Below are 20,191 nucleotides of genomic sequence, written 5' to 3'. Positions count from 1 at the left end.
TGAATGCAAAACAATTAATACAAATGTGAATCGTATTGTCAAGGGATGGTAAGCTACAGTAATTAAAAAGTAAGGTTTTGGGTATTGTTTTCTCTAAAAGCATACATTTGTCTGAGGAAAAATCTAGGGAGACCGGTGCAATAGTTGTCGAGTGGGTCTAGCATAATATTGTGAAAGTCCAGTCCATAGTGGATCCAACATAATAGTGAGAGTCCAGTCCATAGTGGGGTCAGCAGGAGACCATCCCGAGCGGAGACAAGTCATCAGCGCAGGGGAGAGGGGGGGCAGAGCAGAAAAGAAAAGAAACGGCAGATCAACTGGTCTAAAAGGGGGTCTATTTAAAGGCTCGAGTATACAGATGAGTTTTAAGATGGGACTTAAATGCTTCTACTGAGGTAGCATCTCGAACTGTTACCGGGAGGGCATTCCAGAGTACTGGAGCCCGAATAGAAAATGCTCTATAGCCCTCAGACTTTCTTTGGGCACTGGGAATCACTAATAAACCGGAGTTCTTTGAAGGCAGATTTCTTGCCGGGACATATGGTACAATACAATCGCTAAGATAGGCTGTAGCTAGACCGTGTAGTATTTTATACGAAAGTAGTAAAACCTTGAATTCACATCTTAAGTGCACAGAAAACCAGTGCAGGTGTACAGCAGGGGTCGGCAACCTTGACCACTCAAAGAGCCATTTTGACCCGTTTCACAAAATAAAGAAGACAATGGGAGCCGCAACCATTCTCGCGAATATCTGCTGATGGTCACCCAGATAACAATAATAAGGGCGTGCTATGAAGCCATTGCCTTTGACGCCTACTACAACATGTACGAACAACTTGCCAGTCCAGTAACATTTTATATGTGGCTTCCGCAGGTACACGTACACGACTGCAAGGCATAGTTGTTCAACAGCCATACAGGTCACACAGAAGGTTGTGATATAAACAACTTTAACACTGTTACAAATATGTGCCACACTGTGAACCCACACCAAACAAGAATGACCAACACATTTCGGGGGAGAACATCCTCACATTAACACAACGTAAATGCAACATAATTACCCCAAATCCCATGCATCCATGACTCTTCCAGGCTATATTATACACCCCGCTAGCACCAAATCCCCTTCCCTCCCGTGCCTCGGTTGAGGTGGACTCCGAGTGCATCCATCTTCTTCCGCTCATCCGAGGTCGGGTCGCGGGGGCAGCAGCCTGAGCAGGGAAACCCAGACTTCCCTCTCCCCAGCCACTTCGTCTAGCTCTTCCCGGGGGATCCCGAGGCGTTCCCAGGCCAGCCGGGAGACATAGTCTTCCCAACGTGTCCTGGGTCTTCCCCGTGGCCTCCTACCGGTTGGACGTGCCCTAAACACCTCCCTAGGGAGGCGTTCGGGCATTTTGACCCGTTTCACAAAATAAAGAAGACAATGGGAGCCGCAACCATTCTCACGAATATCTGCTGATGGTCACCCAGATAACAATAATAAGGGTGGCTATGAAGCCACTGCCTTTGACGCCTACTACAACATGTACAAACAACTTGCCAGTCCAGTAACATTTTATATGTGGCTTCCGCAGGTACACGTACACGACTGCAAGGCATAGTTGTTCAACCGCCATACATGTCACACTGAAGGTTGTGATATAAACAACTTTAACACTGTTACAAATATGCGCCACACTGTGAACCCACACCAAACAAGAATGACCAACACATTTCGGGGGAGAACATCCTCACATTAACACAACGTAAATGCAACATAATTACCCCAAATCCCGTGCATCCATGACTCTTCCAGGCTATATTATACACCCCGCTAGCACCAAATCCCCTTCCCTCCCGTGCTTCGGTTGAGGTGGGCTCCGAGTGCATCCATCTTCTTCCGCACACTCTTACTAATATGTGCCACACTGTGAACCCACACCAAACAAGGATGACCAACACATTTCGGGAGAAGTAACTGTTGCTACTAGTAATTATTATAATTTGTTTTATTTCTCCAAAAACAGAATAAGTTAAGTTCATAAAAGGGAATTTAAATCAAAATGTATAAAAGTTCATAAGAAAGATTTATTTAAGGTACGATGGTTAAAAATGTAATTTCATGCCTTTTTGTTGGGTTTGTGGGCATGCGTTTGTTTTGAAGTGTCTCGATTGGTCTGTGAACGGATACAAGGAAGCTACTTCCGGGTATGAGTGAACATCTGTTTGATGCAATGAGAAGGGATAAAGAGAGCGACTGATCGTAACAAGGACTAAAAAGTGTCACAAGGACTTTCAGCATTTGGGCTATGACAGCCAGAAGATCACAATTTCCTCCTAAAGGAAGCATGCAGGCCAATGAGGTATTTGTCACTTCTGTTTGTGTTTTAATTCGGTAAAATGTTTGAGCCAATGCCGTGCATGTTATTTTTACGTTTGTAACGTGCTTTATTTTATTAACAGTTTCCAAGGTGAATTGAAGGGAAAGAAAGCCTTCAATAAATCAGTCAAAGAAAGCCATTGTGTCAGTGCTATGTGGAGGGAGTTACACTCACATTAACACAACGTAAATGCAACATAATTACCCCAAATCCCATGCATCCATGACTCTCCCAGGCTATATTATACACCCCGCTAGCACCAAATCCCCCCCGCGCGTCGGTTGAGGTGGGCTCCGAGTACGAATAATAGAAAGGCGTTTAATTCGCAAAAAAATTCACCCATTTAGAGTTCGGAAATCAATAAAAAAAATATATGGTCTTTTTTCTGCAACATCAAAGTATATATTGACGCTTACATAGGTCTGGTGATAATGTTCCCCTTTAAAAATGCAAACTAAAAAGGCCATATTGGCATGTGTTGCAATGTTAATATTTCATCATTGATACATAAACTATCAGACTGTGTGGTCGCTAGTAGTGGCTTTCAGTAGGCCTTTAAGCTCCATAGCTTTGCTACCTGCAGCTTGTTACCGGCCGTCACTGGGAACACAATATTTCCAAGTAAATTCTCCCTTTCTTGAATGGGGTTAATTAAAAAAATAGATTTATATTTGTTGTTAGGGTTTGCACCGATGCAACAACTGCACTACATCACACATGGAGCTGGTTCAAGCCACAAAGAAGCACAATTATAGTACCAAAAGTGCCCCTACAGGAAAAAAATAAATGTCACAAAACATCCTTGTGAGGTATATTTTTCCCACACTCAGCATTTATTTGCCAGTGCAAGCAAAGAAGTGACACGCATGGCCACACAAATCGCCGACCAACCTCACCGTGTTTGAGTGAACAAACCCTTCTCACTACAAAGAGCTGCTGGTTAAGAGTCAGCGGCTGCCGTCACTATTTTGGGTTGTGAGTCATGGAAACAAAGCTGATTTGCAGGCCGCAAAGAGGAAAGCCCATCCTTTGTCAGCATGAAAACATAACACAGGTGCAGAGTGGAGAGTAGAAGTAGTGCATTGTGTCAGCTCAGAGAGCCGCACTGTATCAGACATGTGACCCTGAACCTGCAGCAAGTTCATGCTGATGATGCAAACAATTTGTACAGTCAGTCACCACTTGTTCTCCTTTTCTCTGCTTAAAATTGTAAATAATTCCTTATTTTAATGTTAGAGGCCTACTGAAATGAGAATTTGTTATTCAAACGGGGATAGCAGGTCCATTCTATGTGTCATACTTGATCATTTCGCCATATTGCCATATTTTTGCTAAAAGAATTTAGTAGAGAACATCCACGCTAAAGTACTTACATTCACGTCTTGCTCGTGCCAACTTTCCTTTGCATTCCGGAAAAACAGACTCCAAAGTCCACGTTTTGACACATTTAAAGTTTTTTTTTTGGGTGTGTCCATTAGTTCAATTTTCTTTGACTGCAAGGCTAAAATGATGGCCTAAATGCAGTCAAAACGTCACAAGTACCTATGTTGGAGTGATGAAAAAAGGAATATGACCACATAAAATGTTACGTCTTCGTAAGCAGTAACCTATTGCTTGGATTCAGAATGAGGCTACCTGCTGCCTTTTAGCCTTTCTCGGAGAAAAAAAATCCTACCCTTGTGTTGTTTTCGGCTGTAAGAAGCGTTTGAATCGAACAGGATAAGCGCTTCTTCAGAGTTCCGTGAGAGGTAATAAAGAATGGCGGAAGAGTGCAAGATTTTATGGAAAAAAAGACGACAAATTTCCACACACTCCAGTACAAGGGAGCAGAGCTTAAGAATGCACACCCTCGCAGTCTTTTCTCAGCCTCAAGTGTGTTTTAGTGTCGTTCTTACCATTTCCATTATCTTCGACCCAACTCTCTCCTTTGAGTCACACATTAAAAGCGTTACTAAAACGGCCTTCTTTCATCTCCGTAATATCGCTAAAATCCGCTCCATTTTGTCCACTAAAGACGCTGAGATCATTATCCATGCGTTTGTTACGTCTCGTCTCGATTACTGTAACGTATTATTTTCGGGTCTCCCCATGTCTAGCATTAAAAGATTACAGTTGGTACAAAATGCGGCTGCTAGACTTTTGACAAGAACAAGAAAGTTTGATCACATTACGCCTGTACTGGCTCACCTGCACTGGCTTCCTGTGCACTTAAGATGTGACTTTAAGGTTTTACTACTTACGTATAAAATACTACACGGTCTAGCTCCATCCTATCTTGCCGATTGTATTGTACCATATGTCCCGGCAAGAAATCTGCGTTCAAAGGACTCCGGCTTATTAGTGATTCCTAGAGCCCCAAAAAAGTCTGCGGGCTATAGAGCGTTTTCCGTTCGGGCTCCAGTACTCTGGAATGCCCTCCCGGTAAAAGTTCGAGATGCTACCTCAGTAGAAGCATTTAAGTCTCACCTTAAAACTCATTTGTATACTCTAGCCTTTAAATATACCTCCCTTTTAGACCAGTTGATCTGCCGCTTCTTTTCTTTTTTCTCCTATGTCCCCCCCCTCCCTTATGGAGGGGGTCCGGTCCGATGACCATGGATGAAGTACTGGCTGTCCAGAGTCGAGACCCAGGATGGACCGCTCGCCTGTGTATCGGTTGGGGACATCTCTACGCTGCTGATCCGCCTCCGCTTGGGATGGTTTCCTGTGGACGGGACTCTCGCTGCTGTCTTGGATCCACTTTTAACTGAACTCTCGCGGCTGTGTTGGAGCCACTATGGATTGAACTTTCACAGCATCATGTTAGACCCGCTCGACATCCATTGCTCTCGGTCCCCTAGAGGGGGGGGGGGGGGGTTGCCCACATCTGAGGTCCTCTCCAAGGTTTCTCATAGTCAGCATTGTCACTGGCGTCCCACTGGATGTGAATTCTCCCTGCCCACTGGGTGTGAGTTTTCCTTGCCCTTTTGCGGGTTCTTCCAAGGATGTCGTAGTCGTAATGATTTGTACAGTCCTTTGAGACATTTGTGATTTGGGGCTATATAAATAAACATTGATTGATTGATTGATTTCCGAGTCCTAGATTGCTGTCAAAGTGTACCGACTTGTCGGAGTACGTCCTCAGCCATGTACTTTCCAGGTGAGAGGCATGATGTACGATCTACAATAAACTTCCGAAATTACTTCATCTGCGTTAGCGCTTCTAATAACAATAATCACTAATGCTTGGTTAATATTCAAGTCACGAAATGTAAATTGGGTATTCTTGGCACTTTTTGGATGGTTATTTATGGGATTTTACGAGCGGAATAGAGGACTTTCCATTGGTTCCGCTATAAGTGGACTCTTCAATATTTTGAATGCATTAAAAAAAATCCATCCGTCGTCATGTATTTCATCACAGTTGTGAAGGATAGGCCAAATTCCTCCAAAAAGTGCAGTTCCCCTTCATGACACCTTTGCTACGAGTGTTCCGTAAAGCACCAACTCGGGGAGTCTAAATAAAAGAAAACAAATGTGAGCAAAACCTAAGAGTTAAGTTTTTAACAATAATTCAGCTTATACACAACGCTGACATCTATAGTTATATTTTGATAAAACTGTAAAACCACGCTACTCATAAAAAACGACTGAAATCAAATCATGAAATGCAACCTTACACCAGCAAAAACAATGCATATTAATCCGGCAGAATCTTGATACCAATTTCCTTGACCCTGCCACACAAAAATAGTTTATAAACCTCCATGCCTTTACAAGTTTCCATCTGCCTGCAACATACTTGCCAACCCCCCCGGATTTTCCGGGAGACTCCCGAAATTCAGCGCCTCTCCCGAAAACCTCCCGGGACAAATTTTCTCCCGAAAATCTCCCGAAATTCAGGCGAAGCTGGAGGCCACGCCCCCTCCAGCTCCATGCGGACCTGACTCAGCAATGTTGTGACCTTTTTAAACAGGACAACACTGCCATCTACTGTACATAGAATAGAATGTACTGTACTTTATTGATCCCTGGGAGAAAATCAGCACCACAATAAACAATGATAACAACAAATATATATGTATATATATATTTGTATATGTATATATATATTATATATAATATAAATATGTTCTACATATATTCTACATTTAAGTTCAGTCAAGGAAAATATGCATTAGGGAGTCTGTTCTGAAGCCCACAGTAAAGAGACGTAACTTCATCACGTCGCCTGGTTATTGACTCCAACCCAATATATTACACCGTCGACGAGCAAAATTAAGAAATACGCTTGCAAGTTCCAAAACAAAACAAGAGTGCCCAATGAATCCAAAACAAAACCGAACGTGACCACAAAACATGACAATCGTATCGTCAAGTGATGGTAAACTACAGTAGAAGAGGTCAATTTCCAGGATAACAGACATTAACGGAATAAGGCCAGCATTTATACACTTTTTTTTGTTCAGTTCTGGTATTCCATGGAAAGAAAGAACATTCTAGATTTGCTGCACTTCTTATAGGATATTATAATTAAGACATTTTTTGATGGTCCGTGCAAATGACGTAGTTAATTGTGTGAACAGGATTACGACTGAAATATCCCAGTAAATGTCGTTTTATTGAGATATTTGTGAAAAAAGAACAAATGATTGAAAATCTGTTCAGTAAGTAGTTAAAACATACAGAAAACCTGCTGGGCAAAGCATATAGTAACAACCTTGAGGTAAACCACAGAATTAAAGCTATGTCTTTACTGAGGAAGATTTGTAACTTTTTAATAGCAAATGTTGGTAAATGTTCTATTGATGAATCTCGTACTAATACAAGTATGTGGGAAACCTGAGAGGACCAAGGATACAACCTTGGGGAACACCAGAACCTCATTTTGTTGTTTTCTACTAAAAATTCCAGCAAAGCTCACGAAAGTCGAGTAAATCTGTCAGTGGCTACTAAATGTGAAACTCATGCATCGGCTCCACCTGACGCCGTGGACCAATCTCACCCCCCAAGGAGAAAAACGGAGGCCGTGAGAGACGAGCGCTGACAGATCGCTCGCTCTGGTTCTTGGGGGTGCCTTTGGTTGAACGCCAAACTCAAACGGTCCCATATTGCTTGTCTGCTATACACCTGGGCTTCAGCTCAAACCGACAACGGGCGGCGTTTTCGCAGGAGGTAATTGTGGTTTAAATCAATTCCAGTCAGCAAGGGTTTGACCCCTGGAGCCATTCAGGTGGAATATATCTCTGTACAAACACAAATGTCATATGTTTTTGGTCATGGTGCAGGAAACTTATTTTTTGTACAACTGTCAAGAAAGTTAAAGCCTGGTATCTTTAGAACTTTAAATGTATGATTCAATGTTTATTCTCATCTAAAACAGCATTTCATAAACTTTAATGCCTATTAAAAGCAACCACCAATTTGAGTGACATCTTTCCAGAGATTTATTCACCTCGTTTTAAGGTTTTCTGAACCGCATTTGAAAGTCCTCCGAGTTTGTGCGTGCTAATTACAAGATTTATGGAGTAATGCAGGGTGGAGTGGAGGTGCGGTAACCTGAATGTCAGTCAAAATCAGTCAGAGTGGAAAGTGAAGTGTCATTTTGATACTTTCTGCCACACCCATCAATCAAACAGGCTGTTATAAACTTTCTGTACATCAATCAAACGGATTACTATAGACTTCTTGGACATCCCAAACTGACTACTGTGGACTTTTTGTACATCAAAAATTGACTTGCTATAGACTTTGTAAACATCATTAAAATGGGATACTACAGATTTTTTAAAGGGGAACATTATCACCAAACCTATGTAAGCGTCAATATATACCTTGATGTTGCAGAAAAAAGACCATGTATTTTTTTAACCGATTTCCGAACTCTAAATGGGTGAATTTTGGCGAATTAAACGCCTGTTTATCAGTCCAGAGCGATGACATCAGAACGTGACGTCACCGAGGTAATACACTTTTACGAGGTAATACATTTTCACATTACAAACACCGGGTCTCAGCTCAGCTCTGTTACTTTCCGTTTTTTCGACTATTTTTTGGAACCTTGGAGACATCATGCCTCGTCGGTGTGTTGTCGGAGGGTGTAACAACACTAACAGGGAGGGAATCAAGTTGCACCACTGGCAAGAAATCTGCCGCCAGACCCCCATTGATTGTGCCGGAGTGTCTGCACATTTGACCGGCGATGCTAAGACAGACATGGCACAGAGATGTATGGATAACCTGCAGATGCATTTGCAACGTAAAGTCAACGAAATCACAAAGGTGAGTTTTGTTGATGTTGTTGACTCATGTGTTAATCAGACATATATGGTCGCAGCATGACTGCCAGCTAATCGATGCTAACATGCTATTTAGGATAGCTGTATGTACATTTGAAACTAGATACCCACATTTAATGCGAAACAAACACTTACCAATCGACGGATTTAAGTTGCTCCAGTGTCACAAGATGCGAAAGTCCTGATTGTTTGGTCCGCACATTTTAACGGCGATGCTAATAAGGCAGCCATGCTATGAGCCACTTCATTAGGTACACCAAAGCTATGGCTGAATAGCGTCAATAGCTATTCGCTCAATAGCTTCAGTTCCTTCTTCAATTTCGTTTTCGCTATCTCCCTCCATACTCCATCTGTCTCAATACATGCGTAATTTGTTGAATCATTTAAGCCGCAGAAATCCGAGCCTGAATCCGAGCTAATGTCGCTATATCTTGCTGTGGTAACCGCCATCTTGTTTGTATTGGCAGCACTGTATGACGTCACAGGAAAATGGATAGTCGCATCGCAAATAGCGAAAGTCAAACACTTTAAAGCTTTTTTAGGGATATTCCGGGAGATGTAAAATTTTGAAAAAAACTTCGAAAAATAATTATTGTTTTTAACCCTTTTGAAATTGTGATAATGTTCCGTTTTAAGTAGATCACAAACAGACTATAGATTTTATCTACACCAATTAAACAGATTACTAAAGACCAGTGGTTCTTAAGCTTGTTGGAAGTACCGAACCCCACCAGTTTCATATGCACATAATAAAATATTGTTTTTTTTTTCAAATTCAAGACAAAGTTAAATGTTTTTCTACTGGTGCACAAAATGAACCGTGCATGAACAACACCTTGTTCAAAGAACAAAACAATGCATGAACTCACAAGAAATTACACACCTGCAAATCAGATGGAAAATTAGTTAGTTAGATTCAACTTCTTTTTATTGTCATTCAAATTCTAACTATACAGTACAGATAAGAACAACATTTTGTTGCATTAGCTCGTTGTAGTGTAGGATAAAAGAGCAATAAGGTGCTGATATAAATAAATAGATTACTGTACAGATAGATATATGGCACTTTTGCATATGCATCCACGTTTATGGATGTATGTTATATGGTCTTTATATTCCAGTGAGTTAATCCGTTTCTGGGGGGAATTGAAGGGATTATTATGATGCGTTCAAGAGTGTTATGGCCTGAGGGAAGAAACTGCTAGAGAACCTGGAGGTTCTGCCACGGAGGCTGCCGAACCTCTTTCTACAGTCCAGATGTGAGAACAGTCCTTGGTGGGGGTGGGAGGAGTCTCTGCAGATTTTCTGAGCCCTGGTCAGGCAGCGGCTTTTTGCGATTTCCCGGATAGGAGGAAGAGGAGTCCTGATGATCTTTTTTGCCGTCCTAAGCACTTCCAGTCTGAGGCACTGTGGACTCCAGTCCAGACAGAGATGCAGTTGGTCAGTAGGCTCTCGATAGTGCCTCTGTAGGATGTGGTGAGGATGGGTGAAGCGAGCTGTGCTCTTTTCATCCGACGCAAAGGAACATTGTTTGGGAGTAATATGCCGAAAGGGAGAAGTTTTTATTTACACAATGAGTTGGGTCTGTCTTGACCTCAGCGGCGTAGGCTCTGCCGAACCCCTGAGGCCGACTCACCAACCCCTAGGGTTCGATCGAACCCAGGTTAAGAACCACTGCTATAGACTGAATTCTAGTACATCCCAAACGGACTACTATGGACTTTTTGTACATCACAAATTGACTTCTACAGACTTTGTGTAAATCAGTCAAATGGGATACTACAGACTTTAAGTAGATCGCAAATAGTATAGATTTTAGCTACATCAATTAAACAGATTACTATAGACTGAATTTTTGTACATCCCAAACGGACTACTATGGACTTTTTGTACATCCAAAATTGACTTCTATAGAGACTTTGTGTCCATCAGTCAAATGGGCTACTACAGACATTCTGTAGATCGCAAACTGAGTATTGTGGATTTTATCTACATCAATTAAACAGGCTACTCTGATCGCAGACTACTATAATCTTGTTAAGTTAAAGTACCAATGTACTTTGGTACTTTAATTTAAGATTATAGCAGTCTGTGATCAGAGTTAAAGTACCAATGATTGTCACACACACTAAGTGTGGTGAAATTTGTCCTCTGCATTTGACCCATCACCCTTGATCACCCCCTGGGAAGTGAGGGGAGCAGTGGGCAGCAGCGGTGCCGCGCCTGGGAATCATTTATGGTGATTTAACTCCCAATTCCAACCCTTGATGCTGAGTGCCAAGCAGGGAAGTAATGGATACCATTTGTTTTTAATAGTCTTTGGTATGATTCGGCCAGGGTTTGAACTCACAACCTACCGATCTCAGGGCGGACACTCCAACCACTGAGTAAGTTGTCCATAACAGACTACAGTAGACTTAATTTCAGTGAAACTGGCTGCTATGAACTGACTGTACATCACAAACTGACTACTATGGACGTGGTGTACATCACAAATAGGCTGCAGTACCGTAGTCTTTCTGTTCATCACAAACTAAGTACGGTATATGAACTTTCAAACAGGCTACTATGGGCTTTTTTTTTTTACATCACACATTGATTATTGACCAATTAAACAGATTACGATAGACGGAATTCTTGTACATCCTAAACTGACTACTATGGACCTTTTGTACATTACAAATTGACTTCTACAGACTGTGTACATCAGTCAAATAGGCTACTACAGACATTCTGTAGATCGGAAACCGACTATTGTGGATTTTATCTACATCAATTAAACGGGCTACTCTGATCATGGACTGCTATAATCTTTTTGCACATAAGACTTACTTTCATCAGTGAAACTGCCTGCTATGAACTGACTGTACATCACAAACTGACTACTATGGACTTGTTGTACATCACAAATGGACTACAGTACTATGGGCTTTGTGTACATCAATGAATACGTCAGTGAAACGAGCTACTCCAGACTTTCTGTTCATCACAAACTAAGTACGGAATATGAACTTTCTGTAAATCACTCAAACGGGCTACTATGGACTTTTTTTTACATCACACATTAATTATTGATCAATTAAACAGATTACGATAGACGGAATTCTTGTACATCCTAAACTGACTACTATGGACCTTTTGTACATTACAAATTGACTTCTACAGACTGTGTACATCAGTCAAATAGGCTACTACGGACATTCTGTAGATCGGAAACTGACTATTGTGGATTTTATCTACATCAATTAAACGGGCTACTCTGATCACAGACCAATATAATCTTTTTGTACATAAGACTTACTTTCATCAGTGAAACTGCCTGCTATGAACTGACTGTGCATCACAAACTGACTACTATGGACTTGTTGTACATCACAAATGGACTACAGTACTATGGGCTTTGTGTACATCAATGAATACGTCAGAGAAACGAGCTACTCCAGACTTTCTGTTCATCACAAACTAAGTACGGTATATGAACTTTCTGTAAATCACTCAAACAGGCTACTATGGACTTTTTTTTTTACATTACACATTAATTATTGACCAATTAAACAGATTACGATAGATGGAATTCTTGTACATCCTAAACTGACTACTATGGACCTTTTGTACATCACAAATTGACTTCTACAGACTTTGTGTACATCAGTCAAATAGGCTACTACAGACTTTCTGTAGATCGGAAACTGACTATTGTGGATTTTATCTACATCAATTAAACGGGCTACTCTGATCACCGACTACTATAATCTTTGTGTACATAAACTACAATAGACTTACTTTCATCAGTGAAACTGGCTGCTATGAACTGACTACTATGGACTTGTTGTACATCACAAATGGACTACAGTACTATGGGCTTTCTGTACATCAATGAATAAGTCAGTGAAACGAGCTACTCCAGACTTTCTGTAAATCACAAACTAAGTACATACCGTATTTTTCAGAGTATAAGTCGCTCCGGAGTATAAGTCGCACCTGCTGAAAATGCATAATAAAGAAGGAAAAAACATATAAGTCGCACTGGAGTAGGAGTGAAATTTATTTGATAAAACCCAACACCAGGAATCAACATTTGAAAGGCAATTTAAAATAAAGAATAGTGAACAACAAGCTGAATAAGTGTACGTTATATGAGGCATAAATAACCAACTGAGAAGGTGCCTGCTATGTTAACCTAACATATTATGGTAAGAGTCATTCAAATAAGTATAACATATAGAACATGCTATACCTTTACCAAACAATCTGTCACTCCTAATTGCTTAATCCAATGAAATCTTATACGTGAATGAGCTAAAAAATATTTTTTTATATTTTACGGAAATGTGTTAATAATTTCACACATAAGTCGCTCCTGAGTATAAGTCGCACCCCCGGCCAAACTATGAAAAAAACTGACTTATAGTCCGAAAAATACGGGACTATGAACTTTCTGTAAATCAGTCAAATGGAATACTATGGACTTTATCTACATCAATCAAACGGGTTACTATTGAATTTTTGTACATCACACATTGATTACTATGGACTTTATGTACACCAGTCTAATGGACTATTATGGACTTTTTGTATATCACTGTGGAGAGGCGGAGCAGATGGGCTGACGGCGGGGCAGGACACGCTTTGGCTCTGTTCAAGATGGCGGGCAGGAGGCGGAGAATAAGGCGGAAGGAAGAGGCGGAGCGTGCCGGGAGCGATGCCGCAGCAATCGAGATCAGGTGCGTGGCTCACAATCTGCCTATCTCCTCACAGTGTTTAAAAGGGGAGAAGGAGGAAAGATCAAGAGAAGAGGTGGAGTGTCCGCAGCACTGCGGAAGAACGAGCAACGAACGATCCGAGGATGAGCCCCAGACGAGGACAACGGCAGCGGAAAAGCCGACCGGAACGAGCAGCGGAGAAGCTCTGTTAATAATAATAATAATAATAATAATAATAATAATAATAATAATAATAATGGATTAGATTTACATCGCGCTTTTCTATTGTTAGATACTCAAAGCGCTCACAGAAGAAGTGGGAACCCATCATTCATTCACACCTGGTGGTGGTAAGCTACATCTGTAGCCACAGCAGCCCTGGGGTAAACTGACGGAAGCGTGGCTGCCAGTTTGCGCCTACGGCCCCTCCGACCACCACCAATCATTCATTCATCCACCAGTGTGAGCGGCACCGGGGGCAAAGGGTGAAGTGTCCTGCCCAAGGACACAACGGCAGCGATTTTTGGGATGTCAATAGGTGGGAAGCGAACCTGCAACCCCTCAGGTTTCTGGCACGGCCGCTCTACCCACTACGCCATGCCGCCCCAAACTAACAATAACATCGATGTTATTGAAAAATATAGAGTCAAACCTGCTCAACACGATGTCCTTCCTGGGCGGTCCACGTAACCCACACGATGGCGGCAAGAGTCGTTCAAAATCACTAACTGGACTATTATGGACTTTCTGCACATCGGTCGAATGGGCTACTATGGACATTATGTACATCACAAACTGACTACTATGGACTTTTTGTAAATCAGTCAGACAGGCTACTATGGTTTTGTGTTCAGCAAATTACAGGGGCTACTATTGACTTTTTGTACATCACAAACTCATTACTATAAACCAGGGGTGCCCATTACGTCGATCGCGAGCTACCAGTCGACCGCGGGGGGTGTGTCAGTCGATCTCCAACCAGGCTTTTAAAAAAAATAGACCTAAAAATGAGTGATCATCAATCTTCACCAAGACGTCACTTAAATGACATTCACGGTACCGGAGGGTCTTGTGAGATGACGCTGGCTGCTGCAAGATCATTATTATGAAAATATGACTGAGAGGAAGGCGAGAAACACTTTTTATTTCAACAGACTCTCGCGCCGTACCTTCCGTCAAAACTCTAAAGGCCGACTGCACATTTCCTATCTTCACAATAAAAGCCCTGCTTCATGCTGCCTGCGCTAACTAAATACAGAGTCTCGCAAAACTGGCGTGCACAAGCGATCCCTCAGAAAGCTGGCGTGCACATCACTTGTGCACGCCAGCTTTCCGAGACTCTTATTTTGTTAGCGCAGGCAGCTTGAAGCAGGGCTTTTATTGTGAAGATAGGAAATGTGCAGTCGGCCTTTAGAGTTTTGACGGAAGGGACGGCGCGAAAGTCTGTTGAAATAAAAAGTGTTTCTCGCCTTCCTCTCTGTCATTTTTTCATAATAATGAACTGGCAGCAGCCAGCGTCATCTCACAAGACCTTCGGGTGCCGTGAATGTCAATCAAGCAAGCTACGGAATTTACCGCCAATGTTTTTCTTGTAAAGTGTATGGAAGCTGGATGAATTAGATGCCAAAAACCAACCACTTTCATGTGGTATTGTACAGAAAGGACAACTTTTTTTCTCCTCCATTTGAAAATGTGGGCGTTATCATCATTACTGTCTGATTCCAATCAATGCAAGTCATCAGAATCAGGTAATACACCAACTTATATCCTTGTCTTTGTGAAAGAAAGACATCTATATGTGTTACACATGCTTGTATTATCATTAAACACATTTAACTTGTTTACAAAAATGTCTCTTTCATAAATAAATAAATATAAATGATATATATAAATGAGGTAGATCCCCTCGTGTTGGTCAATTGAAAAGAAGCTCGCCTGCAGAAAAAGTGTGGGCACCCCTGCTATAAACATTATGTATGTCAGGAAAATGGGCAACTGTGGATTTTCTGTTCATCAATCAAATGGACTACTACGGACTTTGTGGGAATCAGTGAAACAAACTACCTTTCTGTACATAAATCAAACAAAGGCTTGGACATTTTCTTTTGTAATGTGATATTTCATATATATTTTGCAAGATTGTGTGGGAATATTCACCATTAGTACTTATGCAGTATTCCCGAGTGGGTACAATATCACCTACTCCATTAATCTGAGTCGTCGTGTTTAAAAAAAGTGGATGCTGCAAGTGAGGAGTGCAAGGAAGGAAAAATATTCAGGGAAGAAATTTATTACCCAACATGCACCCGACAGCCTGTTGTCCCCGCTTGCAGGTGCAACGTCCAGCTGCGGCGCTGCCATGCATGCCAGCGGCCTGAATCATTTCCCCCCGCCCTGACATTGAGCCACCGAAGCAGCACATTGGGAACGCTGGAAATTGCAATTCCCACCGAAAAAGTCTGTGAATACTGAGGCAAGCTTCCAGCATTTTACCCCAAAACTGTAAATTATGGTACAATGATTATATAACTCTTTTGTGCACGGATTATGGTTCCGGATTTGTTTTTATTCAGTCTTCAGTGTTGTTATGTTGCATGATGAAAATCTAACCATTTTTTAAAAACATTGTTCAAGGAGTTGGTAAAATGCACAGTAGCGTGAACAACATACATCAGAGGTTTTTTTTGATAAAATACATTTTCAATTAAGAAAGAATGCACAAAATAAGGTTTCGGGAACACTCACTCCCCTTGCAGCTCGGGGTTTATGGGAGTCGGCGGCACACGCATGGTGCGGCAGTCCCATTTTTCTAGAAAAAAAGTTAAAAAAAATGCTAACATGCTAATGGTAGCATCGTAATAGTGAACATGTACATTCTAACCACCTACTCAGTGGTTAGAGGAGGGGTCACCAACTTTTTTGAAACCAAGAGCTACTTCTTGGGTACTGATTAATGCGAAGGGCTACCAGTTTGATACACACTTAAATAAATTGCCCAAAATAGCCAATTTGCTCAATTTACCTTTAATAAATAAATCCATCCAAAAAAAAATGGGTATTTCTGTCTGTCATTCCGCCGTACATTTTTTTTTCCTTTTACAGAAAGTTTTTTTGTAGAGAATAAATGAAAAAAAAAAAAAAATTAATTGGACGGTTTAAAAGAGGACAAAACAGGAAAAAAAATTACTTTTTTTTTTTTTAAAACAGTTTATCTTCAATTTCAACTTTTTAAAATTCAACCGAAAAAAAAAAGACAAAAATTAGCTAATTCAAATCTTTTGGACAAAATTTAAAAAAATATTTTTGGAACATCATTAGTGATTTTTTCTGACTAAGATTAATTCTAGAATTTTGTTGACATGTTTTAAATAGGTTAAAATCCAATCTGCACTTTGTTAGAATATATAACAAATTGGACCAAGCTATATTTCTAACAAAGACAAATCATTATTTCTTCGAGAGTTTCCACAACAAAAATTGTAAAAGAAATTCAAAAGAATTTGAAATTAGATTTTAATTTGATTCTACAGATTTTCTAGTTTTGCCAGAACATATATATTTTTTTAATTTTAAATCTGAATAGGTTTGAATAAATATTTCACAAATATCCTTTGTCAAAAAAACAGAAGCTAAAATGAAAAGTTAAAATAAAATGTATGTATTATTCTTTACAATAATTAAAAAAAAATACTTGAACATCGATTTAAATCGTCTGGAAAGAAGAGGAAGGAATTTAAAAGGTAAAAAGGTATATGTGTTTAAAAATCCTTAAATCATTTTTAAGGTTGTATTTTTTCTCTAAAATTGTCTTTCTGAAAGTTATAAGAAAAGTAAAAAAATAAATGAATTTATTTAAACAAGTGAAGACCAAGTCTTTAAAATATTTTCTTGGATTTTCCAATTCTATTTGAGTTTTGTCTCTCTTAGAATTAAAAATGTCGAGCAAAGCGAGACCAGCTTGCTAGTAAATAAATACAATTTAGAAAATAGAGGCACCTCACTGGTAAGTGCTGCTATTTGAGCTATTTTTAGAACAGGTCAGCGGGCGACTCATCTGGTCCATATGGGCGACCTGGTGCCTGCGGGCACCGCGTTGGTGACCCCTGGGTTAGAGTGTCCGTCCTGAGATCGGTAGGTCGTGAGTTCAAACCCCGGCCGAGTCATACCAAAGACTATAAAAATGGGACCCATTACCTCCCTGCTTGGCACTCAGCATCAAGGCTTGGAATTGGGGGTTAAATCACCAAAAAATGATTCCCGGGCGCGACTCCGCTGCTGCTCACTGCTCCCCTCACCTCCCAGGGGGTGATCAAGGGTGATGGGTCAAAAGCAGAGAATAATTTGGCCACATCTAGTATGTGTGAGACAATCTTTGGTACTTTAACTTTATGTATCAAGTACGAAGTTATATGACTCTAAGGTGAACGACTGTAATATTAGCTAAAGAAGTTAGCCTGCTAATGTTAACATGTTAAAAAGGGTCAGGCTTAGACAACCCAATTCAATCCAGTCATTTCAGTTGATCTTCAATTAATCATCAGGTTGTAAACCTTCAAACCACAGAAAGAGATCCTAATGTAATTATACAGGTATTTTCAAGCATTGTTTTACAAATGCTTTTAAAACTCTGATTAATGTTTTAACTTTCTACATGTTTTAATTTTCCAATTAGATGTTTAAAGGCCTACTGAAATGAGATGTTCTTATTTAAAACGGGGATAGCAGGTCCATTCTATGTGTCATACTTGATCATTTCGCGATATTGCCATATTTTTGCTGAAAGGATTTAGTAGAGAACATCCACGATAAAGTTGGCAACTTTTGGTCGCTAATAGAAAAGCCTTGCCTGTACCGGAAGTAGCAGACCATGTGCTTGTGACGTCACGGGTTGTGGAGCTCCTCACATCTGAACATTGTTTACAATCATAGCCACCAGCAGCGAGAGCGATTCGGACCGAAAAGGCGACGATTTCCCCATTAATTTGAGCAAGGATGAAAGATTCGTGGATGAGAAAAGTTAGAGTGAAGCAGTAAAAAAAAAAGAAAGAAACGCTGATGACTCCAGGCGGCGGCAGTGGGAGCGTTTCAGATGTAATTAGACACATTTACTAGGATAATTCTGGAAAATCCCTTATCTGCTTATTGTGTTAATAGTATTTTAGTGAGATTATGAAGTCATACCTGAAAGTCGGATCGCTGCGGTGGACGCCAGTGTCTTTGAGAGAAGCCGAGGAGCCAAGATCACAGCTGCCTTTTTGAGCTGCAGGATGAGATCGCGTAATCCACTCAAGTCTCCAGTGAGAGCCGACTTAATATCACAATTTTCCCATCCAAAAACTTGCTGGTTGACGAAGAGAAACATGTTCGCTTGACCGCTCTGTGTTAAAGCTTCACAACAAACAAAGAAACAGCGGCTGTGTTTCGGTTGCTAAAGGCAGCTGCAATACACCGCTTTCCACCAACAGCATTCTTCTTTGACGTCTCCATTATTAATTGAACAAATTGCAAAAGATTCAGCAACACAGATGTCCAAAATACTGTGTAATTATGCGATGAAAAGAGACGACTTTTAGCCGTAAGTGGTGATGGGCTAATATGTCCGCTCCGTCACAAACACAAATCAACATTCCGTGACGTTTTCAACAGGAAACTCCACGGGAAATTTAAAATTGTAATTTAGTCAACTAACTCGGCCATATTGTCATGTGTTGCAATGTTAATATTTCATCATTGATATATAAACTATCAGACTGCGTGGTCGCTAGTAGTGGCTTTCAGTAGGACTTTAAACCTAATGTTTCTAAACTTTTAAATAATGGTTTAAACAAACACATTGCTTGTCAAAATGAATAGAGACATTTTTAAAATCATTTCATGTAAATGTACAAGCGAATCAACCATTTTAAGTAAATTAAACAAGTCAATCTATTAAATGGAATAACATGTCAAAATTAATCGTTAAAAGTATTAATGGTTCAATTCGGATAAACATTTAAAAGGAATTTAACAAATTCAATGCATTTACCATTTTAAATGATTTAAAGAATTGACTTAAGTCAATTGAATGGTACAAACAGATTAAATGAACTGAACTAAATACATTCAAAAATTTGAGTAATTAAAAGGGAATAAAGAAACGACAAGAACGCTAGGAGCTTGTAGATCAGGGGTGACAAACTCAAATACAGAGTGGGCCAACATTTAAAACTGAACAAAGCCGCGGGCCAAAGTTGAACAAGTTAACCTTTTAATAGGGACCCAAACAAGTTTTGCATTGAATATTGAACAAGCAAGGCTTATATAACTTTATAGTGACATGCAAAATCCAGTTTTGTTGGTAGCGGGGGTGTATGTTGTAGCGTCCCGGAAGAGTTAGTGCTGCAATGGTTTCTGGGTATTTGTTCCGTTGTGTTTATGTTGTGTTACGGTGCGGATGTTCTCCCGAAATGTGTTTGTCATTCTTGTTTGGTGTGGGTTCACAGTGTGGTGTAACAGTGTTAACGTTGTTTATACGGCCACCCTCAGTGTGACCTGTATGGCTGTTGACCAAGTATACATTGCATTCACTTTTGTGTGTAGAAGCCGCATATATTACGTGACTGGGCCGGTACGCTGTTTGTATGGAGGAAAAGTGGACGTGACGACAGGTTGTAGAGGATGCTAAAAGCAGTACCTTAAGGCAGTGGTCCCCAACCACCGCGCCGTGGCCCGATTGGTACCGGGCCGCAGAATAATTTTTTTTTGTTAAATCAACATAAAAAACACAATATACACTTCCAATTAGTGCACCAACCACAAAAACCTCCCCTTTTCATGAAAAAACGTCCCTTTTTCATGACAAAGAAGA

This window comes from Nerophis ophidion, linkage group LG10 (assembly GCF_033978795.1).
Source record: "Nerophis ophidion isolate RoL-2023_Sa linkage group LG10, RoL_Noph_v1.0, whole genome shotgun sequence".
NCBI lineage: Eukaryota > Metazoa > Chordata > Actinopteri > Syngnathiformes > Syngnathidae > Nerophis > Nerophis ophidion.
The sequence above is the reverse complement of the archived record's forward strand: the minus strand, read 5'-3'. Positions refer to the sequence as shown.